This window comes from Drosophila mojavensis, unplaced genomic scaffold (assembly GCF_018153725.1).
Source record: "Drosophila mojavensis isolate 15081-1352.22 unplaced genomic scaffold, ASM1815372v1 contig_74, whole genome shotgun sequence".
NCBI lineage: Eukaryota > Metazoa > Arthropoda > Insecta > Diptera > Drosophilidae > Drosophila > Drosophila mojavensis.
This window is the reverse complement of record NW_025318899.1, coordinates 4,300,077-4,321,799: the sequence shown is the minus strand read 5'-3', so window position 1 is coordinate 4,321,799 and position 21,723 is coordinate 4,300,077. Positions and strand designations below refer to the sequence as shown.

At 40.6% G+C, this 21,723-nt stretch overlaps 1 long non-coding RNA gene across 2 annotated transcripts; it reads right to left on the bottom strand.

Moving 5' to 3' along the window:
• Positions 1-15,868: 15,868 nt before the first annotated feature.
• LOC116804310 lies at positions 15,869-16,988 on the bottom strand. 2 transcript variants are annotated; one of them, XR_004364276.2, is made up of 2 exons: positions 16,549-16,988; positions 15,869-16,483 (listed from the first exon to the last, which is right to left on the bottom strand). It is a non-coding gene; the product is annotated as an uncharacterized LOC116804310 (long non-coding RNA). The 2 variants fall into 2 exon arrangements; XR_004364275.2 differs by having other exon boundaries at positions 15,869-16,480.
• Between the last annotated feature and the right edge of the window lie 4,735 nt (positions 16,989-21,723).

Below are 21,723 nucleotides of genomic sequence, written 5' to 3'. Positions count from 1 at the left end.
TAATGTGTATCGCGCCGGTCCATGGCCCAAAAAATCCCGAGGACGACTGTTCCATGTGACATTGAAATCCTTTCAGCGCCACGCACACCGGATATGACAATGGCGCACAAAGCAGAAAGTACTTTTCGGCTTGACAATAGTTGGGCGCGTCATTCCCCCAGCTGCCCGCCACGCCCCTCCCTTGCTGAGTTGAGCTGAGCCGGTGCTGCTGCGCATCGTTAGCCGCAGCTGCTGTTGCTGCCCAAACTATGCAAAACTCAATTGAGTAATGTTGGTCTTACTTCGGTCTGCCCCTCCTGCAGCTGCCCGGCTCGGCCTGCCACAGTTTGATCGAGGAACGTAACCATTTAATTAAAACAGGTCTTGTCTTAACCCAATTGCTGTTTCGGGCTGCGGCACAGTGCGAAAGATTTATGCTTAATAAGGTCAAGGATGCGCAGTTGGCATACAGCAGATTTGAGGCTACTTAAAGTATTTGCTGAAAATATTATAATTTATATTCCATATTGGCTTTTTATTGATTTCAGTTTGAAGAGAAATTTAATTGAATAAGCTGCAAAATGTGCTGGTATATATTTAAATATGTTTGCTTTTAGTTTTCTATTTTCTTTAAGAATATTATTGTAAATATAGCTTAACTCACATTTTTGTTGTAGTTTATAGGCAGGAGACTTACCTGTAAAGAAAAGATTTGTATTACTTTTCGTTTTTAATATACAATATATTATATTTAATATATAAATTATTTATTAAAAGAACACATATTCCTGAAATTATTACTAGAATAAAACAGAAATGCACAATATTTATGCTTTTGCTTTTAAGACAAATTAACAAATAAATTTTTAATGAAACGCTGTAAGATCTGAAGCACATTTGAGCACATGTTTCTTATTGGGGAAAAAAGCGAGAAATCACAGTTAGCAAAGCAAATCCGAATCAGAATCAAACAGACACACACACATATAGACGCATACATATGTATGTACACCTACATGCCACATAGTTAATAATTTATCAGTCTGACTGCCGCAGCAGCAGCAATAGCCGTGGAGGCTGCTTCCATCTCCGGGTGCGGTCTGTGATGACGGATGAGCTGACGATTGGCGCTGTTGATGCGCCCGTTGATAGCAGTCGCTGCTCATAAATCAAAAGCCATAGTCAGGCCAGGCCAGGCCATGCCAGGGCACGGCTAGGGCACGGCTGACAATCCGAGCTGAATCCTCGACTTGCCAATGACAGCAAATGTTTGGCGAATTTTATGCGAATTACGCCTAATTAGCATTTTTGCAATGCCAAATCCCGCGCTCAGCTGCCGCAGCTCGCAGCTCGCAGCTGGCAGCCCGCCTGATTATGTGGCCGATTGCATATGCAAAGCATAAGTGCCCTCTCTGAAGGGAGTTGCCTCCGCCTCTGTCGTAGTCGCTGTTGCTGTTGCTGACATATGCCTCCCTGTGCAGCGCCTACAAAAATGCATTGGGGAATCGCATTTTATCATGGGAGCCGGAGGTACGGCGTGGAGCAGCTGTTGTGTTGATTCTGTTTGCTGTCGCCGCCATCGTCAACGCCGTCGTCATCGTTGGCGTCGCTGGAGTCATGCGAGACCCAATAAAATTATGCGAAATCGGAATGTGTTCGACCGAGTGCAGCAAATTGTATTTGCAACAGTGCAACGCAGCGACCCAGCAGTGGCACTGGCACTGCAGAACAGGGGGCGTGGCCGGGTGTCGTGGCAGACACGACCCGCGGGTCAATTGTTACATTACAGCTGCCAGCGCCTGAGAGACCCCAGAGAAACGGAGGACAACCAAATGCAATGAGCGTGTTTATATGCCTGAGCAGCTCCAGTAAGATCCGATTGCCCCTAGGCAAGTGATAATGCTTGCATAATGCAATAGATCGTGCATATAAGTACATACATGTATGTATATCAATTGAGAATATATATCTCTTCTTCTATATATATTTATATCTGTTGTTATTTTGTTTAATTCTTTGTTAGGGCATAGAAGTGTCGTTGTAGGTAAGTGTATCCATTTTTTAATACCCTGTAACTTTTTTATTGCTTAGAGTATTGTGCCACAGAGCTTTGAGCTGTGGTCTGTGCACTTTGATCATTACAAATATTTTTTTCTCTTTCTGCGTGTGTATATATCTATCATTCTCTTTGCCTTTTTGTTTCTCTCAATTTCTATATCCATATATATTTATATATTTTTCTCTGATTGCGTTTATCAGTCTCTGATTGGAATGGAAACCTTTTTATATGTTTATATTTATATTTCTCCATTTCAATTTTTCTCTAACTCAATCTCACAATGTCTCTAGCTTTATATCTCTCTATTACTCTATTACTTTATCTCTATGTCAAGCTCTATATATATTGTTTTCTCTGTATCTACTCCCTCTCTCCATCAATGTATATCTATTTCTCTCCCTCGTCTACTCCTTTTGTCTCTCCTTCCCTTGAGTCCATTGCAGTCGGTAAAGATTCAATGATTCAACATTTCTTTTACTCCAAATATATATATTTTTTCTCAAATTGTCAGCTAATATACAGGGCAGCTGTCCGTCAATCAAATTAATTTCGTTTTGTATTTTTTAGTTATTTCCGTCTTTTCATGTGACGCGTAGAACTAGACTCTATTGCATTTGGCATTCGCTGCGGCCTGGGACGTGCCTTGTGAGAATTGGAATTGACGCAACTGTTGCACAGTTGTTGTTGTTGTTGCGCCGCTCCGCCTGCTCGCTAATTGCGGCTGAAGCCAGAGTCGGGGTCGCAGTGGGCTCCAGCGGGCATATCAAAGGCTGCAATTTGGCATTCAGCTGGGACAGGGGCTGCCTGACTGCCTGCCTGCCTGGCTTGCTGTCTTCATCTGCTTTGGCTATGCCACTAGGCTCCAGTGCCAGCTCGTGCACTGGCTCCGGCTCCAACTGCGCCGCTGGCGCTGGCTCTGGCTTTGGTTGCCAGCGGAGCGTGGCTCCTATTAATGATTAATTAAAAAAACTGCATGCGGCAAGTGGGAGGAGGTCGAGCACTGAGTAGTCCATGACATATGTGGCATTTAATTGGGCAAATAAAACAGCGGCCCCCGCCGGCAGCCGGAGCGAGCGCGAGATAAGGAGTAGGCAGAGCGGCGGAGTAAGAGGAGTAAGAGTGAGAGAGAGAGAGAGAGGGATACTGCTTCCAATGCCACACATTTGGGTGCCTTCCATGTCGGCAGAGGGGCAGGCGAAACCAGTTGCGCCACTGCGGAACGCAATGGCAATGGAACAGACGCGCTCTTAAATGCTCGCACGAGCTCTTCGCCAGTGTCCCAGGTCCGGGTGCTGTTGCCACATGCCCCGCTCCCTCTCTCTCACTCTCTCGCCAACTCGCTGTCGCCCACAAGCCGAAACGGCGGCTGCCGAGCAACAAAAGCGTTGCCGACGCCGACACACAATTTTGGGGCCAAGTTGCCCCAACTTGGGGCATTGCGCTGCGTGGCACAGAATCAGTCGTCAGTTTGTCTTAAGCGGATTTGGTCGACACGTGTGTGTGTGTGTGAGTAAGTGTATGTATTTGGGTAGATTGGTGTGTGTGAAGCGTTTTACCTGCTGCTCGAAGACGTCGCTCACGCAGTGGCAATCGGAACGCTAACTCAGCCGTTTGGCATATACCATTTGGCATCCTTCAGGCTGATATTTCGCATGAATTTAACGCTTGGCATAGGTCACGTTTAGCACGTGCTGGACTCTCACGCCACTCACGACACGCTTTTTGATCAACTGCGTGCTGGAGAGTACGAGTGTGAGTGCGTGCGATTGTGACTGTGAGTGCGAGTGCGGTTGACATTCGATTTACTTTCGCTGCAAGTTGGCCAGCGGCGTAGCATACTTTTTGGCAGCTCCACACGCGCTGCGTCCCGGTCGATATTTGCATAAATTAAAAATAAAAGAGAACGCATATAGAAAAACCCACATTGAAAGCAAAAGCAGAAAAAACATACACACAGAGTCTGCTTAATGAGTTTTTAATACGCTGCCACGTTTCCGTGTGCTTGTTTGTGTGTGTGTAAGTGCGAGTGAGTGTGTGTGAGAGCGAGCGTGTGTGCGGCATAGCCAAGAGAACTGGGAACTAAAAGTCATTGTCACTGGATTTGCGGCTGACGTAGCTGCTAATTTATTGAGCCCCGCAAAAGACTTGCCAAAGCGATAGATTAAAAAAAAAAACTAATCCAACGTGAGCTCCAACTAAAGGCGACATTTGCTTGGTCCACAAACTTTTTGCTTTGGGTAAGTAAGCGTGAAATATTTTTGGATTAAAATATAAATGTAATTAGGTTAACAAAATTAAATTAAAATATTGTTGAACAAAATAAATATATAAAAAAATGTTGGGTAAATTTACATATATAAAATATAATTATTCACTTAATATTTTTAGTAAAAAAATATTTATTTACATATCGATCATCAATTCCAATATTCCCCCTTACATCGATTTTCTTTCAGTGTATGCCCATATAATCAATTGCGCCTTATATTTCTAATTAATTTATTATTTATGCTATAATTTGCTGTACATAACTCACATTTGATTGTCTGGCAGAAGTTCAATAAAATGCCGTTGTTGTTCTTGCTGTTGCCTTGAATCAATTAGTATTATAAATTGGATGGATTTATATTAAATATGCAAGAGTGCGTACCAAAGTTCGTTTTGGCTGAGCGTTAGGGCAGGGCAAAGTCAATCGATTTCCTGCCGCAGGCGAGCAACATTCAGCAAATATTTGCATATGCCAAGCTGACAAATTGTTTAAACAATTTTGTCTTTTGACGCATGCAAAAATTCCATTTGCAAATGCTTCAGATGTCACATGAGTGTGGACGGCCTTATCGTTAATTACAGGCCACAGGTAAATAGCAGAGCATTTGAACTGAAATTATTAATGCAAATGATTAGCTGTTGACATCTGCACGAGCACACAGACAGATGGAAACGTATCTGAAAGATACAAATTCATAGACAAATAATGCAAAGATTCCGTCTCACCTTGTTTAATCAAATTTTAATTGAAATTTTAATTCGCCAAACAAGGCAAACAACAAATCTGCAAATTCAATTCTGCTCGCTTGACCAAAAATTGATTGAGAACAAGAGCCAATAGCTAAACAATCTCATAAAATTTTAGCATATTTACAAACAAATTTCAGTTCAAATAATAACGCCAAGATAAATATGTAAAAACACGAAATCAAAAATTAATTCAAATTGTAATTAATTTGTTTCCTATATTCATTTCACATATGCAAAACATTCGCCATTCGCCAGATTTTTTTGTTGGCATTTTAAAACATTGTAAATTGAAGTATTTTTAGCATTTGGGTTTGCATTTGCATTTGGAAAATGCGATTAAGCAAATATGTCAAAAGCGTTTCAGCTATTTACTGTGTATTCAATATTTAAGTTAATTTTAATGTTGTTTGCTTAATGGCTTTTTTATGTGCGCTTGGCAAACGCGGCGTATGTGTGATGTGGCCAATGGAGGACCAGCCTTCGCTTTCAAGCCAGGTTCAATGGCTGCACTGTGTGGCTCTATCGCATGCAATTTGCACGGCCAGCAATGCCAACAACGACAACAACTACAACAACAACGACGACAGCAATAACAACAACATCTCATTGCATGCAATTAAAAATAATTATTATCAATTTACGATGACAACAATTTTCAATTTAAGTTTTATTTTATTTATTAAAAGCGCTCGATGCATTTGCACAGTTATTTCTCTCTATCTCTCTCTTACACACACTCTCTCTTTGTTATTGCTGCTGACACTTGTCATATCTGTGTGTGTGTGTGCGAGTGTATGTGTGTGTGTGGTTCTCGCATTGCTCTAATATCAGGCGTTCGGTCAACTTCAATTTGAGCTGCCTTCCTGTGAATTGATTTTTATTGCAATATTGGAAGCACAGTTTCCGTTTGTGCCATTGAAAAGCTCGAGGCAACCATAACTAGTGAGACAGAGAGAGAGAGAGAGAGAGACAAACAAAGAGAAAGAGAGGGGCGTGTAGAGAGCGGCTGAGCCGCATCATTGTTGTGGCAGGAAGCTGTTGGCGAACGAGTGGCATCAATTGTTGCTGCTGCCCCACTAAATGCGAATGCGAATGCGAATGCGAATGCCAATGCGAATGTGCAAAAGGAGGCGTGCCATGTGCAATAATGCCAATGCTGAAAAAAGAATATCGTCAAATTAAAAAGAGAAAAACTCAGCTCGGAACTATCCAACTATCCATCTATATAAAACTATGCATAGCAATTAAAAGTGCCACAGAGCTCCATTGATTGCTGACGCTGAACAAACGCCCTTTCATTTTAGTTTATTCATTTTATTTGACTTTTGTGCAGGTGTAAGCGAAAATGTCAAAAGGTGAGCTACAATAGCCAAAAGCTAAAACCAGCTAACTTTCATGGATGAAAAAAGCGATAAATAGAATTCTGTAAAATTGTGAAAACTTTTACATGCGTATAATTTTTTATGATACAAACTTTGGCAACCTTAGGGCATTTCGAATTCGTTCATATAGTTGTTCACCTGTTTTGTCTTCAATTTTGTGGTTGACTGCAAAAATCCGTTGAATTTCAATTAAATTGACGCCTGCAATCAAAGCAAATGAAGATAAAACCGGCTTTGTTTTGCAGCTCATTGTCAGCTGAGAGTCCTCTGCGAGCGAGTGAGGTATTCCAGGGATATGTACACTGAGAGAAAAGTAGCCGACTACAGCTACATCTATTTAAGTGTATATAGTTGGCCTAGGCTTTAACTATAAATAGTATTAAGAACAAACTTTATTCAGGCTAACCAAACTCATTATAGCTATAGCTGCTTTACTTATAGGCCATACTATCATAAATCAGTTATATTTATACTAACATTATTTATATCCATCAACAATTCACCTTGGCATCCATTAGCTCTACTCGTACTACCAGCATTAATAATATGCTAAACAGTTTTCGATTCAGCAATTGTCCGCAGTTGGGGAAGCAAAGTCAAGGGCCAAACAAAAAGCTGAAGCCTGTCAGGTCAAAGGTCAAGTGAGCGGGAACTGAACCTGTGGCTACTTTTAATTGAGTTTTGAACGCAAATAAAATGCGTGTGAAAGGCGAAAAAGCGAAAATTAATGCGCTCGGTTGGCTTTACCTACCCCACTGTGTGTGTGTGTGTGTGTGTGTGTGACTGTGATTGTGATTACGATTGTGTAACAGAGTCGAGGCGTGTCGGCGAGCTGTGAAAATATTTAAAATTCATTGGCTCCGCTTCGGCCTTACATTTGACTCCTGTGACGCCGGAGCTGGAGCGAGCTTACACCGGCTCCAGTGTGCCACATCCTTATGCAAATCGCATTTTAATAAACTTGCGTTACGTCAATTTTCATTTACAGTTGGTCCGCTGGGAGCTCAGCTTCCCTCTTCAAGCACAAAAAAAAAAGAAAAGAGAAAAAAACAATACCCAAAAAAAGTTCTAATTAAATTTAAAGTAACTTTAAGCATTTGGGCTTTTGTTAGCTCTGCTTTTCAATCTCCCCAATACCCTGTAGGCTATCTCTGTAGGGTATCTACGATTAATACGCAATTAGGGCAGAGGATATCAGAGATGTGAGTGCTTGGTGCATGTGAAATCCATTTTTGGTTTACTTATTCATGTTTTCTGTGCGCCTTTTTGATGGCTCATTAAAATGCGGAATTTAATTTCTTTTGTACTTACTTATATGGCCATCAAAAAATTGTAAGCTGCGAAATTGAATTGAATTTAATATTAGTTGCCTAATGGCGCACACATGCTGCAAGCGCACTCTCGCCAGCGTCTTCAAAGCGACGCTTTATGCGGCTGGGAATAGGCGCGTGCAGGTCGTGCCAAATATTGCCCACGGGGAGTAGGACGCTCCAATAAATAAATACGCGTATGCAAAAGCATAGACGAATGTATGAAGATAAAATGACAGGGCTTCGAAATCAAGGCTAAATGCGTTAAGTGATATTTAAAGTACATTTAACAGCCGCCAAACGGCTTGGCTGCCCCGGCTGCCAGCTCGAGTTGCCTTCTTCGCCTGCCTTATCCGCATTACGTATACGCCGCTTTCCCCTCGTTGACTTCGGCTTTGTTGTGCTGCTGGCACATACATACATACATACATATATTTTTTGGTGGGCAACATTTTTTTTTCCTTACTTGGATCACACAAAGCGGAAAAGGAAACAGCGCACGTGTATTGACAAATGAGCGGGAAGTAGGCAGCAAACAGATATAAATACACATGCACACAGATACACATACATATACATCGTACATGTGCAGATATGTATATGAATGAGCGTACACATGTTTGTAATTTCCTTTGCCAATTGTCGGGCTCTAGGTGGCCTAGCCCTTGGCTGCTGATAGATGACTTCGGGGATCAACTGTGACCGCACAAATGTGCGACAAATGTGCCGCAATTTTTGTGCTCTCTGCGGCCTTGACTTGGGCTCCATTCAGCATATATATGTATGTATACATTCTCTTTTCAGTTTCTCTAGCCCTTTTTACTCGCATGATTAACGGCTGCACAGGGCTAAGCCAAATATTGATATTTGTCAGGCAAAGTATTGTAATATGAGCAACAGATGATGATTGAATTGCGCTCTAAGTTCACTTTGTCTCCCATATGATTCATATAAATCTAGCAGCGCTTAGGTTTGCTGTAATTCATCATAAATCTTGGCAAATCAAAATCGAAATGTCTTCGTTGAAAATCTGCACGTTAAGCGGTAGCAAGTGCTCTCTAATCCCGGTTAGAGAGAGCGAGAGTTTGCAAAAAAAATTTTTAGCATAAGCTGATTACAATAAATTTTAAGAATATTCAATTGAATTATGCGACTTTATTTTAGTTTAAACGCAAGAAAATATAAAAGACAATATATATGTATATATCTATATATAACTATATTCAGCCCTCTTCTACCCATCTAGACATCCATAGTTACTCAATTGCTTACATCAGTTTCTCCTGTCGTTTACTTCATAGATATAGAAATCACGTATACGCCACGAGCTACTCGGACAGAGTAAGACTATCTCTGCTTACGTTTTCGATGCACGTGGAAAAAATATTAATTAAAAATAATTTGCCTTTGGCTGCTCGTCCCAGTTCTAAGTTTCAGATTATTATTTTTCTACTTTCAGTTCACTTCCGAGTTCGTTACGAAATGCTTTGTTATCAACAGCAATTTGGTGCTAAATTTAAACCAATTTCAATTTCACTCTCGTTGACTGTATCTGATTTCACTTACACTCTGCTGACGTGGTTCGCAGTGGTGCTGTCTATCTTGGCCTGGTCGACACATTAAGCAGCTTAATGCTGCGCATACGCAGCGACTGACCGGTCAAAGGCCAGCGGCTATAAATTAGCTGGCAAATACTTTGATTACATAATCAGCGCACTGGGCTAAACGGGTTGGCCAGCAGCATCAGGAGCAGGGGCCGCAGCAGCAGCAGCAGCAGCAGCAGCATCAGATGAAACGGAACGAGCGCTTAAACAAGCTTTAAGTGTGCCCCTGAGTCAGCACGCAATTGATGAGGGGTGGGTGAACAGCACCACCAGCGGCAGCAGCAGCAGCTTGAATTTGCCACGAGGCGGGCTAGTCCAAAGCAAACTGCGACTGCGACTGCGACTGCGACTGCAGCGTGTAGCAAATTTAATTGAAATTGAAAGCACTTTAGTGTCGCTCGCCTTGGCCTGGACGCCCAGGCTCGAGTCGTGCTAGCTGGCTGCTGCTGCTGCTGCATGCAACTAATTTGTGCCACTAATGAATTTATTTGCCACTTGTATGCTGGCAACGTGGGCGTGTGATAAAAACGTACAGCGAGCACTATGTATGGGTGTGTGTGTGTGTGTGTAGAATAAAGCAAACTAAATGAAACTAATATAAAAATGGCATAGCGAAAAGGGTGTTAACTCTGTGTGAGTGTGAGTGTGTGTGACATCTCAGAGGCAGAGTCAAGTAAGAAAGGCGCCTGCAAGGCTTCAACTAACTGCAGCTGCCATAGAATCGTTTGCGAATTAATTTTCCATTTCACAGGCAAAAGAAAAGTGCGAACGCGTGTGTCCTCACTGAGATTCTACTCCTCCTCCTCCTCCTGCTGCTGCTGCTGCTGCTGCTGTCGCTTGCAGCTCGTGTCGAATTACAATTTATTGGCTGCTAAGTGCCAGCGCCTTGGCGCGTTTCACTTACCTCACACCGATTGAGCGGTCATTAGCAGTGCGTCATCAGCTTTGTCCAGACCAGGCCAGTCTAGACTCGAGACGGGCCGACCCGGCCCGGGCAGGTCATGCAACAAATCAAGAGCCAGCCAGATTAACTCATTACGGCACAAGCATGCAATTATGGCCGAACATTTATATTACAAGCAGAAGAAAGAGTATTTCGCATTCAATATGCTGCGAAGTGGCCGACGTGGAAAGCTGCTGACAGCTACTGAAAATCCTCAACGAGTGCACCCAATAAATAGAGGAAAAATGCTGCAAATTGTGAAAAATGCGAAAAATACAAATTGCGTTTATGCTGCACAATTGGAAATCGAACCCGTTGGCCCCAAAATGGAAACTGCAAACTCAAAAGTGTAAACAGCCGAACGGCAGCTGCTTTAGTTTTTAATTAAACATTTCGTGCAGCTTACAAATGTCTGTGGCACGTTGCACGCCCCATGCAATGTGACCAGAATTTTTCCTTTTCTTGTTTTTCACTAATCGAACTTTGGCAAAGAGTATTATAAATGTGTCACATAATGTGTGAGGTTTGGTGAGAGATGTAGCTGAGTGGGGCTTAAGAAATTATTGAAATTATTTCTTATTGTATAAAGAAATTGGAGAAATATTTCTATAGTAGATCAAGAGGATGGACTGTGAAAAAAGTTATAGAAAAAGACTGAATTATGCAGCTTCCATATATTGATTTAATAGCTTTATATAGGGTATTTGATAGTCGAGCATTTTTGACTGCTATATCATAAGAGTATCAGAAGAAGAGCTGCAGAGTGAACTAATCTATTCGAAACATTCATTATGGGCGCTATCATAATTCAGTCTTTTTCTATAACTTTTTTCACAGTCCATCCTCTTGATCTACTATAGAAATAATTCTCTCACAGGGTATTTGATAGTCGACCATTTAATATTCACATCTAATGGTTGTCAGGTGAGGAATTAGTTTATGAACTTAATAGAAAATGCATATAACAGGGTATCTACTTGGCTGCTACTTGCATCAGGCTATATATGCTTCAAAGCAACTGCTATTTACAGGGCATCTGCGCGTTCAGCACTTTCAATTGCAGGCCTTATTTTTTTGCTGAGTGCTGCGATTTCAGGTATGGCCTGGGAGCATGCATTACTTCTAATTGAATAGAGCTGTTAAACATGAGGCGTAATTAGACTGCATTTTTGGTGAGTGTATATGTGTGAATGTGTATGTGTGTGTGTGTGTTTATTCAGAAAAACAAAGGCAGCAATTGGGTCAGAGTTACTGCAGTTGCATGTGCACGGGCACAGTTAACTTCTTGTTATTATGCTGTAAAAGAACTCGGCTCGACGGCCAATTCATATATTTGACTGGCACTTGGCATAGGCACAGGCACAGGCACAGGCACAGGACGAGGACGAGGACGAGGACACGAGCGACAGACGACAGACGGCGGACAACGGACGACGGCGAAGACGAGCCTGAGCCTGAGCCTGAACCATAGGACTAGGACTCAGGTCGCAGGTCTCGCTTGGCTGCTGCGTTGTTTTTTGTGCAATTTCCATGAGTGGCACTCGGGCAAAATATACTATTTATTTCGCTACACTCAGCGCGCTCCTCCAACACAGTGGCCCAAATGAACCACATTCCATTTTGACTGATGCTGGCCAACTTTTTGCGTATGAAAATAAAACATAACCCCCTCCCGCACACAGAGACACCTGAACATACACACACACACACACACACACACACAGCTGTATGCTCGAAAACTGCGACAGAGATGAGAGGCAGCTGTGGTATTGTTGTTGTTGTTGTTGCTGTTGCACTTCTACACTTTGTTGCCGCTACGTAAAAGCTCGTTGAGTGAAAAACGTCGAGTTAAGTATGTGTGTTTTAAAAAGCGATATGATGCAGAGACACACCCACACAAGCTCACACACATATCTACACACACAGCCACACACTCACACACTGAGCTCGCAGTTTGTAGCTCAGAGCCGGCAGTTTCTCGAGTGGCACTCACCTTGCACACTACGAGAGCTCAGCAACGGACGACAGAAGGACATTTTTTTTAGTTGCTACACTTGGAGAAAAAATTCAGTTCATTACGGTTAGTATTTGCTTGCCGTTGGTTTGCTTCATAAATTTCTAATTGGGACTCGCAGTTTACATGAGGCAAATAGTTTCCATGAAAGCGAATATATTACGAGGGTTAACTGAAGAATTGTAAAAGTTTCTTATACTTAATTTTTATTAGAAATACATAAATATAAATATTTGTGCAAATAATTCATAATTTTTAAATACACAAAAAAGTTTATAAAAAGTTTAATCAGTATAATATTATTGACTGATTAGCTAAGTTTGAAAAATTCTTGGAATAAATATATTCGAGCTTTAAAATTAATAATTTAATTATAGGTTTAATTTTTTTTTTGCATATCAATTCCGTCAAGTTTGTTTGTTTTTCGCTAAGTGTAGTTGCTGCGAAATGCGGACTGGGTAGCGAAGGCATTTTGCCTAGCCCAAAAGTATGCTGCTAACATGCCACTATACCAGCTACCTGCCTGCTCTATCTCGCTCTCTATGCAAATGTATATTTGTATATACATGCCTGTGTGTGTGTGTATATTAGTCTGTATTTGGTTAGTTTTCGTATTCGTTTACGTTTTCGTGTCGTACTCGCTGCTTTTGTATGTTGTTTTTAGTTTTAATGAAATGTAAATGTTTAGTTATACACACACACATAAACACGCACACACACACATCTCGCAGAGCGCGGACAGAGGTGATAGAGAGTGTGTGAATGTGTAGCCCGAATTATGACTGTAGTAGCTATAGCTATAACTATAGCTAGCTAGCTAGCCAGCTCGTCGAAATTTATGTTAAGCTGCTTTTCCCTCGAGTTATAATTTTCAGCAGTGAATGCAAATCAGCGCTTGGACCGAAAAAAATATACGAAAACGCATCAAAAATAATGTTGAAATGAACCAAGCGCTTTATGTATGTAAAACCCACAATTTCCCAAGTTTGTTTTTGGCATATTTTGCCTTTTTATACCTAGTTAGCAAAAATATGCAGCATCAGTTATTATGTTGCAGGTATTGCACGGATTACGGGAGAATCTACTGTTTTTTATCAACTTTTTTTTTTTTTAATTTTTTGCAATTACTTAGATGAAAATTAGAAAAAAAAATATGCCTAAAAATATGGAAACGTGTTCATTATTTTAAAATGTTGACTTAAAAGCTAAAAATGTTTAAAATTGCTGTTTGAAAAATAAAAAGAATTCTGTAAAAATATTTTAGGCTAGTTTTATAATTCGAATAGGTTTGCTTTGATTATATGCAAAATTTAGTGCTACATATCAAATGATGCACTTTTATTGATATTTCTAATACATATTACGACTGCCTTTTATTTTAAACTGCTTTCTTCAATCATATTGCCAAATTTAGTTAAGACTTTTTTCATTTTGCACAAGTCAGTCAATCAATTAGGTTATATAACAGCTAGTTTATATATAGAAAGTGGACCAGCTACTTACATCTCAAAGCCTTCTGTACAGTCAGTCAGTTAGTCAATCAGTTAGCCATGCCCACAATAGTTATATATAGATCAGAGTGGATGCACCGGTTGCTGGAAATATAGTCTCTTTCGTCTGCTGCCTACTGCTGTCTGTCAACTCTTGCCACATTCATTTCTAATTTATATCAGCTGGAAAATTTAGGTTCCTGTTTGGACAGGTTTGGAATTACATTTGGTTTATTGTGCTGCGCTGTGCTGCGCTGCAGTTTCAATTTCAATAAGCCAAAGTGCGTTTTGTGGTCAGCGCTGCATATTTATTAAAAATGTTTGATATTAAAACACACACAAGCACACGAACCCAGAGACAAACAGACAAATAAACAATCAAACCGACCCAGCAAACAGTCAGCCAAACGCAAACAAACATGGCACAATTTGTAAACACTGACAAAGTGGCTGAAGGACTGGAATGGCAAAAGGATTGAGGGAGGGGAGAGAGAGGGCAGGCAGCGCGGCTTAACACGCTTGTCAACGCCGGCCAAATGACCCCGCCGAGAGAGTCAGCATAGGAGGCGGGGCGGGACGGGATGGGGGCGTTGGTGGCAGTGTGCGACAAAATGGCATTTCCTTTTGGCTCTTTGGCTATTTGACTCCTCGTAAGCGTCGCTTGTTCGCATTTTCCGCCGGATTTTGTTTACAAGCCACGCCGCAGTGCCACGAAAACAAATTGAAAATGCGCAGCAGCAGCAGCCGAGGCAACAACACGGCCCACGACAATAACAGTAGCTGTTGCAGCAGCAGCAGCGGCAGCACGAGCGGTAAATGGTGGCAACTCTGGTTGCCATTGTTGCCATTTGTTTGCTTTTGTGCGGCATTGTTGTCAAATTTATTAAGTTACTCATACGCCACGTCCGACAGCCCACGCTGCTACGGCGGCCACAAACAACTGACAAGCGCGACATCTCTTACTCTCTCGTCCATCTCTCTCTCTCTCTCTCTCTCTCTCTCTCTCCCTCTCGCCCCCTCTCTATGTGTGCGGGCGCCACGAAGTACTCCCTAGCGGCTCCACATGTTTGGCATATCAAATGTTGTTTTCCTTTGTCAAAATGACAAACCCATATGAGAGGCACACAAAAAAATATATATATCCAGTGGGCAGGCGAGAACAGGCTCGTCTTTCTCCGTGCACACATTGGTTATAGTCTATAAGCATATGACCAGTAGATCACACAATTGTGGTTAGATAATATAAATAATTGTTCGATTAGTGGGTACTCCCGAATGGATGACAGCCAAAGAAATGTAGAAACAGTTGCAGGAGCTTGGATATGAGAGATTAGTTTGTGTAAAAATGCACACATATGTAGTAGATAAAAGAGCATAGCTTAGCACACTCTGAGAAAAGACCCGAAGACCAACCCATCGCGTTGGCTCTTTAACGAGTTCGTTGCTTACACTCTGAGAAGAATCTCAGAGATCAACCGAATGCGTCGGTTCTTCAACGACTTCTGTCGATCGGCTCGCTCTGGTTGTTGCCCACCCGATTGGTTGAGTTAAGTGAAGGCGAAAAGTCTTCTGTGTATGAGTGTATGCATTGGTGTGTGTGCTTCTATCGTCTCTCTCCCTAAACGATGTTCATAAGAAGCGTGTTCATACGAAGGCGCTCAGCAGAAAATCAAACGAAAAGAATCGAAAGCAAGTGAATATAATTTTTTTGGTTGATTCCGCGAACAGAGCACAAGGAATCAAATAGTTTCATTTATTTGAATAAGATATACAGATCTAATCGGAGTGCTTAGCTAAAGTGGCTAAATAACTTACAGTGTCTATTGCCTCTCATCTTCCTTGTCATCTTAATCTACTTCTTCATTATCAATCAATTATACACACTTAACATGCTTAAGTCAATAGTCAGATTTATAATATCTGTCGACTGTCTTTTCGATCACGAAATAGGCTCAAATTAGAAACCTTTTCAAAATCTCTGTTAACGTTTTTCATTCACCAGCAATTCAGAGCTCCATTCAATTGGCATTGGCTGGTAATAAGCTAAAATTGACTTTGGGTTTTTTCCGTTTTCGTTTTCTGTTTTCAGTTTATTTTTATTTTTTGCTCCACTGTGTGTTATGTAACATGTGAACTGCTGCTGCTGCTGCTGCCGTTGCCGTTGCTGCTGCAAGCACTTGCCACTTGTCGTGCCAGTGGACAAAACTTGGGGTTTGGGATTTTGGCGATAGCTGGCTCTGTAAGTAGATCCCATTTGGCAGTCCAGAGGCTTGGCTGCCGTTTTGGGTCGCTCACTGTCATTTTTGTCGGTTGTTTGGCTGCTAAAGTTCCTGCTATAGCTGTTGTTGTTATTGTTATTCTTGTTGTTGTTGTTGCTGTGCCGTCAATAAACAGCAGACAGTTGGCAAGTGGTACAGCTCGATCTGCTCATGTTTGCGCTTGTTTGCTGCCGCCTACACCCACACCCACACACACACACACACACAGTCTCATACTCGTACCCAGCCATCCGTATTTGTGTCTGTGCGATTGCCAGCAAGTCGCGCCGAGTGTCGAATTCCTCGTCGTCGCCATTGGCCATAAATAATCGCCTAAATATGCTGGCCAACTGCCCAGCGGCCAAAATCAGTCTTAATATGGTCTCCAGTTCGAGCTGTTGCTATGCCTGCGAGCTAAGTGTGCTGCTGTGTATACATGTGTGTGGGTGTGTACATAGCTGTGTGTATTTCTTGGTATATGTCTTACTTACCGTTTGTTTTTGTGATGTTGGGATTTATGTTTGGTCAAGTTTTTTATGTTGAACTTAAAGATGTTCTAAGTACGTTTTGTGCACTTTGTGCCAGTTTTTTTTTTCCTTCACTCACTTCCTTCACAGTCGCCACGCACCCGCAACAACTTCTGCTGCTGTTGCTGTTGTTGTTGTCGAAACACTTGAAATTTTGCTGGGCCAAAGAAGCCTCTCGCTGCAGGACATTCAACTTGCCACGTTCCTCTCGTCTCTGTTATTGTTGTTCTTGGCTACTGTTTTGTTTGTGTTTTATGGTCATTTCAAATGTGCTACGTTGTTTATGTTTCTCTCCCACTGTATGCGTGTGTGTGTGTGCGAGTGTAAGTACTTAGTGTTAATAAAGTTTTATAAATATTCTCTTTGACACTTTTAGCACGAAATAAAACTGACAAATAAATCAGCTTAATCATTGCACTCTCTGTGTGCGTTTTCTAATAGAAATTTTCCAGGTTTTCCTATTTTTTTTTTACCTGTGTAGAGTTGTTTGAGCATATTTTTAATACCATGAACTGTGACGGTTTTAATCCGAAAAACATAAGTACGTTTAGCTTTTGATGGATGGCCATCAGTAAAACAAGCTGCAAAGCTGCTTAGAATGAGACTAAAGTAAAAATCTCTTGGCTGCAACTGAAAACTATATGAAAGAATTTCATTTGCTAACCCAGTAAATGTGAACGTGTTTTCGGACTGCCAAACAAATTGGATTAGATGTCAGTTAGTTGCTTATGGAGTCAACCACTCGGCCGACCTGTGGGCAATTTGTTACAGTCGAGCGCCTTTATTACAACTCGGTCTGTTAGCAAGATATACATACATACAATATTTGGGCTATTGGCCAAGCGAAACGTTTGATAACTAAAAACGCGTTTCGCTGGCCAAGCACTCATCAAATCCAATGAAAAAATCCAAAATTTGCCCGAAAGCCCAATTGGCGCTGCATTCTAACCGGCTGACTGACTCACTGGCTGCCTGGCACGCCCTCACTCCGTTGCCCACATCCACAATGCTAGGCAAATACAATTTTGTACGCATCACAACACGCAAACACAATCACTGATGGCCAACAGGATCGGGCCGCTATATAGAGGGTCAGACCTTTGGCCGCGCGCAACTGCAACTGTAAAATAGAGTGTCCATCTCTCACTCTTATTCTCTTCTCTCTCTCTCTCTCTCTCTCTCTCTCTCTTGTGTGTGTGCAAATGTCCGTCCTGGCATTGATATGCACGTAGTATTGCTTACACTTGCCTTGTTTTGCTGGCACTGTTCACAACCACGCGAAGAGGTCGCACTTAATTTCCGCTTGAAATTCGCACAATACACAGCGCAACAGCAACAGCTACCACAACTAAGAATATTGTCGGTGGAGTATCACCGACTGGCAGATGCACTACATGCAGCTTAAGGCATATATAAGAATCTCTACATATTACATTTTGAGTTTGGCATACAGCTTGAGCTAAGTCATTGAATCATTTCAATCAATCGCTGCTTAGAGATTTCACTATAAAGTTGACAGTGAAGAAGTAAAGCCATCAGCTTTAATTGATAGAAAGCAGCTATGTCAAGTGAAGCATGCAGCTGCAAGCCGAAGCTAATAAGCTAATGAGCGGCCCAAGGGAAAAGAGTAGAGAAAATGCAAGCAATAATAGCGACAACAACAAGGGCAACAACAACTACAACTACAACATTTACAGATTAAGCTGAAATCTATTCTGCATTGAAGTACGAAGCCAATATACTGCCTTACAGTAGCTCAGCTCATAGTGTATAACAATAGCAGTAGCTGCATTCAGCATAGCATACTTTTTGGGGCAGCCGCTGACGATGTTGCCTCTGCCCGTGATGCTGCTGCTGCTGCTGCTGCTGCTGCCTGTCATTGTTGACGCTGGCGACCTCTGCCTGGGCTGCCGCTGTCAGTCGCGCTCAACTTTCAACTTCCGCTTTTCATTTACACACACTCGCACACACACACACACACACACCAACACTCGGACGGACGATAGGCAGTTTTTCGGCGTGCATTGTGCTGTTTGTTGTTGTTTGCACCATCTGTTGATTATTTTGGGCGTTGCTTGTTTTTTGCACTCACAGCAATGCAAGTGTGCTAGTGCATGGGCGGGTGTGTGTGTGGTTTGTTTATTGCACTCACACACAAATACACACACAAAGCGCACCGGGCACAAGGTGGCCAAAAGTTTTTTGTGTTTGACCATGTGCCGCGCACGCTTCTTCTTTTTATATCTAGAACCTTTTGCATCCGAGAGTAACACACACACATCACACACACACACACACACACATACATAGAGAGTGCGAGAGACATGTCAGCGGCAAAATTGATTATGAAATGATTTATTGGCCTCAAAAAATGCTTCAATATTGATTAAAGTTGCTGCCTTTCACTGCGTTTCCCTTCTATATTTTTTTGGCTGCCCATTCGTTCGTTTTTCTCTCGCTATTTCCTGCTTGTGTCGCACGCGGCGTATGCGAAATATTTGCTCACTTTTGCTGACCGATTTTCTCATTTTTTGTGCATTGGCCTTTATTGTCGCTCCGCTGAGCATTTAAATGCATTTTTGTTGGTCTACCAAATATCCGTTGCATTGTTTTTGACAATATCCCCAGTTATTTATTGACAACCGAAAGCAGCAAAGTATTTGGAGACAGCAAAAAATATACATATTTGTTTTTTGGTTTAGAAAAAAAGACAATAATAGAAAAAAATAACATTCACAAATAACTGTGTTAAAAACAACTTTCCAATTTGTGTATCATTGATATGATGGCCCAATTGGCTAACTCGAATTATACACAAGTTGACCATGGCAACAATAAGTAGACTTTGTGTAACGGCATGAGAGCTTCGACTGACAGATATGCAGAGAGAGAGAGATAGAGAAAGCGAGCGAGAATGAGAGGGGGATAGACGGATTGAGCATAAAGTCAAATTTACTTTACGTTACGCCCAAACGATATGTCTGTTTTTCTTTTTTTTTTGTTTATATATATATATATATTTGTGAATATGATGATGGACCTATGCTTAGCAGAGCTTATGTAAATCTCTCTATATGTATTTGATGATCGTTCAACTTTTTGTTTATAAACAATAAAGCCTAACTATAAGACCTAATGGTAATATATATATATTACTTAACAATCATATTTTAGTGTCCACATAACACCATTTAAATCTTATTTATAACACCAAAAGTTAATAATTCTTAAGTTCAGGGTATTTCCTAGTCAGTAATTCACAACTAAATCCCTCTCAGTTGTTTTTTGTGTGTTACATTTTCATACTCTTTTTATTTCGGAGCAGCCTGTCAGCAGTTGTCAACACCGAATGCTGCTCTGATCTATATCTATATCTTTTTTGAGTCGGGGGGCGTTGTGTGAAAAGTTATGTGAACTGTATTTGGAACGTTAAATCATTCATGTTGATTTAATTATTTTATGTTGTTGATGCAGGCATTTCTTGTTTTTTGTTGTGTTTTAATTTGGTTTTTCATTTGATTTATTTATTTTTATTTACAAAGTTCGCAGCTCGCAACTTAATGTTATTATTTCGAACGTTTTATACAGCTCCGATTTAAGTGGCATCATCAATCAACCAATCAATCACGTCAACACAAACTGCATTGAAAAGAAACATAATACCGTACGGCAGCCATTATATAAGAGAATCTATAGAAAAAAGTATATTCATTTATAAATTTACCAGAGCAAACAACATTAATAAATAAAACATTTTTAATCTGCTTTAATTAAGGTAAAACATGTGCCTAGAAGCGCCTGAATAAATAGACTACTTAATCACAATTGAATGACAAAAAAAGTTAAAAGCTTACATTTAAAAATTAAACAACACAAATAAAACAGCATAAGATTCACTCTGAAAATTGGAAAAAAAAAAAAAAAAATAAATAAATAAAAATGTATATATATATAATTTCACACATGATAAAACTTTAATGCTGAATCAATTTAGAGAACAAACCATGAAATGTCATCAATCATGCAAATCGCTCAACTTTTTCTAGGATACAATACGCAAAGCAATACAATTCAATTTGCTTTTTTATTGAGAAATTTGTACCAATATACATATATATTATTGTTGACATAATTTATAAAGCGTGAAGTAAAATGATTGAATTGAGTTACTATCAACAAATAATTTAAGTTTGCCTAGAAACAGACAGTAGAACCTGAATATATTAAATGAAATTTTTTTTTTTTATATTTATAAAAAATTTGTTTGGCTGGCTAATAAGAGATCAGTTTAGTTTAGAGGGGATAACACAATGGTTAACTATCAATGTCGTCTACCGATACTTTGCCATTGTATTTTTCGAGCCACTAGATTAATATTTTAGTTCAATTCCATCTACTGCCATTACTATTTATTTATTAATAAAACATAAATTTAAAATATATTTTAAGCTTCCGTTATTTATAAAACTGTGTCAATCCCAAAAATTCAGTTAAGCATGAAAAAAAAAAAATATTTATAAAATGATGTATAAATAATTTTAGCCTAAATGAGCTTATAACTGCTTATCGCTGCTCTGTTTTTTCGATTTTTTTCTTCTTAATTTCATTATTTTATTTTCATTTCATTTTTCCAATCCACTCTCTCATTTGTGCTTCGCTTTAGTAATGGCGCATAGAAAGTTTTTGGTTCGGCAAATTGAAATTCAATATGCCATGGCGAAAAAAACAAGAACTTTCAAATGCCTTTGCCCAAAAATTGTGCCGGCTGATTAAAAGTGCAGGGCGTGAAATGCAGTGCACAATAAATTTAAACGATTTCGCTCATGCAAAACCAAATGGCACTCGCGCTTTGCGCTTTGCCCCATTGTTGTTATTGTCGATGTAGTAGTCGTTGTTGTTGTTGTTGCACGGATAGTTTGGCAGGCGATGGCTGGGAGCGCTTTTTAGGATTTATTATTATGATTTGAGAGTGCAGAAACCACTTGAGGGCGACTGGTGCATTTCGCTTCCATAATTGGCACAATCAGCCAAAGGCCGTAGCGATAAAATCTCGAGACGCGCTCACAGTTTGCACCGAAGCCCTAAAAATGCGATGCCACTTCAGACTACTTCGCGTTTTCCCATTTATTTATCGCAGTC